Raw genomic sequence first — 2,861 nt, 5'->3', positions numbered from 1 at the left:
GCTCTTGCAGAATCTCACCAACGAGGAGCAGGTGGTCGTGATTCACGCCAGGACCCTTCTCACCCTAGCCGAGAAGGTAACGCGCACGTCCACGCACGCTCTCGCATTCTGCTTATGTGACAGCAGCCTTTCCTCAGTGGTTAGAATACATCAAAGTGACCAAGTCAGCACTTCAACAGAAGATGTTGGACATTGAAAGTGAGAAGGTAGACAGACACGCGACATCAGCCAAGGGGAACTCCGGCAATGTGCCCCAACAATTCTGACCTTGAGCTGTGCTAGGATATGTTCTGCAAGCAGAAGGGCTACCTGGATGAAGAGTTGGACTTCAGGAAGTGTTCCATGGACCAGGCTCATAAGGTAAGCCGCCCTCAAATCTCCCGCCGGACCACTGATGGACGAGGATTGCGGCCCAGAGGATCCTGGAGCTGGAGGCCATGTTGTACGAGGCGCTACCGCAGCGGGACTGCCCCGCCACGGACGGCGAAAAAGCCAGCCACGCTGGCGTGAATGACGTGCTGACGGCGGATCAGAGAGAAGAGCTTAGGAGCGCCGTGGACCAATGGAAGCGAGCCCTGATGTGCGAGTTGAGGGAGCGCGACGCTTGCATCCTCCAAGAGAGAATGGATCTGCTGCACAGCGCGCAACAGGTAAGGGCCCAAAGCCAGCCCGGCACTTACTTGCACGCTTACTGGCTTTTGAATGCCACTTTCCATTTGTCCGTCCTAGAGGAACAAAGAGCTGAAAGAATTCATCGAAGCTCAGAAGAGACAAATCAAACAATTGGAGGAGAAGTTTCTGTTTCTCTTTCTATTCTTCTCCTTGGCCTTCATTCTGTGGCCCTAACACCAGCTGGTGAGTGAGCTCCAGCGGCACCGCACTCGACACCTCCGATACACTGCCAGCCGGTCTCAGACGTTGGCAGACGCTCCGATGCCAACGTATACCCCCCGCCACGGTGACAGAGGCACCGCGTCACACCGGCGCTCATCCAATCAGAAGGCAGGAAAAGCAAATTCACATGCAGGGCACTTTTGAACCAGAAGAGAGCGCCACAAAAAACGGTTGTTGCCCCAAACGCGCACTAAAAAGGGTCAGAATAACAAGAGTCCCACTGGCCAGCCGGGGCCACCCGTCCAGCTGTTTCTTCAGGGGGGAAAAAATTTGGAGTCACCGGTGAGTACATTTTGCATTTAGCTCTGATTTTCTGCTTCTGTCTTCAAGTGTGTGGCATCCTGCGATCAAAGATTCAGCCAACCCCAAAGCGGTTGACCTCAACGTCCCACCACCATGCCTACCAGAGCAGGTGACGTGATGCTTTGGACATCCTTCCGTCTCAGATGCCCAAAAGTACTCTTTGCCACATCTGCGGCAATACGGTGTCTTTTCAAAGGTGCAAATAAATCCAGCGTGGGCGGAACACGCACGTCTTCGGTTTTTCCCGCTTTGTTTGTGTGACAGTTGTTGTGAAAATTTTATACAAATAAAGTTGTATAGTACAGGTTTGGCCAAGCCGCAACTCCCGAACCGCATGCGGCTCTTTTATGTTCATATCAACATTTGTGTGTGTGTGTGTGTGTGTGTGTGTTTTGTGCGTGTTGGCTTCACTTGAGTTCAATTTGGTATTTTGGTCAAAAGCGCATGTGGTGAAATTCCACAAAGTAGGATGGGCAAACACATTTCTTTAAACTATGAGTGTCAATTGGGCTCTCGAAATGGCAGGGAAAAGATGCACAGCAAAACGAAAATACGTAGATGAACACAGGACGTTTTAATCAGAGTGGGAAAGTTTCTATTTTTTGTTGAACGTGATGGCAAACCATTCTGCCTGATATGTCAGACCTCAGCGCATTTCAAAGATTCAAATCTTCAGCGCCATGCACTTCAGCTCACTCCATGCTAACATTGATCAGGCGTCGAACCCGCATCATCATGCTTAAGAGGTGGCCATGCTAACCAGTGCGCCATTATGTCAACGCATAATAACTAAGTCTACTGGTCAAAACAGCGGTTACTATATGACGTCGCTACGTCGTGGTCACGTGACGCAGACAAGACGTCAATGGACGTGGGCAGAGTTAACTTGTTTAAAAGGGAGTAGGCAGAAGAAATATTTAATTTATTTAAATCTATTTTGAGTGCACACCATTATGCCAATGCATAACAACTGTAAATCTACTAAACAAAACAGCGGTTGCTATATGACATCTGCCACGTCGTGGTCACGTGACATACGTGACGTCGATGGGCGTAACTTTCGCCGGAATTCAAATCCGCGGGGAGAGTTAACTTGTTTAAAAGAGAGTGGGCAGAAGAATTATTTAATTTATTTAAATCTATTTGGTGTGTGCGCCATTATGTCAATGCATAACAACTGTAAGTCTACTAAACAAAACAGCGGTTGCTATATGACGTCTGCCACGTCGTGGTCACGTGACGCGGACGTGACGTCGACGCCTACTTTACATCCCACCGATCACAGGACCCCTCGGCTGCATAACCGTGCACCCTTCCCAACCAATCGGATTTGCTATACGCGAAAACGACGCCAATGGAAAGAGCTTCCGCCCAAATTTAAATCCGTGGGCGTGGCTCGCAGCAGGAAGTAGGAAAATGGCGGCGATGTTGACAAAGACACGGCGGATGGTAACATACGACTAACAAGAGAAATATTTTTATTTTCTGCTTGCAACTGGACCGTCCAGAGCGTACACGGTAAGTACAACTCATCGTTTTTAAAAAGAAGTACTTTTGTTGCCCTGAAAAGCGAGTGAGCGTGGCGTTTGTGGGGGACGTCGAATTTCGACGATTCTTTCTGGTCAACGGTTGTAAATGATTGTGTTGATTAAAAAAGAAAACTT

At 48.9% G+C, this 2,861-nt stretch overlaps 1 long non-coding RNA gene across 1 annotated transcript; it reads left to right on the top strand.

Annotated features, from left to right (window-relative positions):
- Positions 1 to 448: 448 nt before the first annotated feature.
- LOC148378206 (uncharacterized) lies at positions 449 to 1,527 on the top strand. The gene is made up of 3 exons (XR_015856096.1): positions 449 to 650; positions 730 to 855; positions 1,225 to 1,527. It is a non-coding gene; the product is annotated as an uncharacterized LOC148378206 (long non-coding RNA).
- Positions 1,528 to 2,861: the final 1,334 nt, after the last annotated feature.

The sequence above is a fragment of the Syngnathus floridae genome, unplaced genomic scaffold, assembly GCF_059516105.1.
Source record: "Syngnathus floridae isolate MCC-2025c unplaced genomic scaffold, RoL_Sflo_1.0 HiC_scaffold_58, whole genome shotgun sequence".
Classification (NCBI taxonomy): domain Eukaryota; kingdom Metazoa; phylum Chordata; class Actinopteri; order Syngnathiformes; family Syngnathidae; genus Syngnathus; species Syngnathus floridae.
This window is presented reverse-complemented; position numbering and strand designations above follow the sequence as displayed.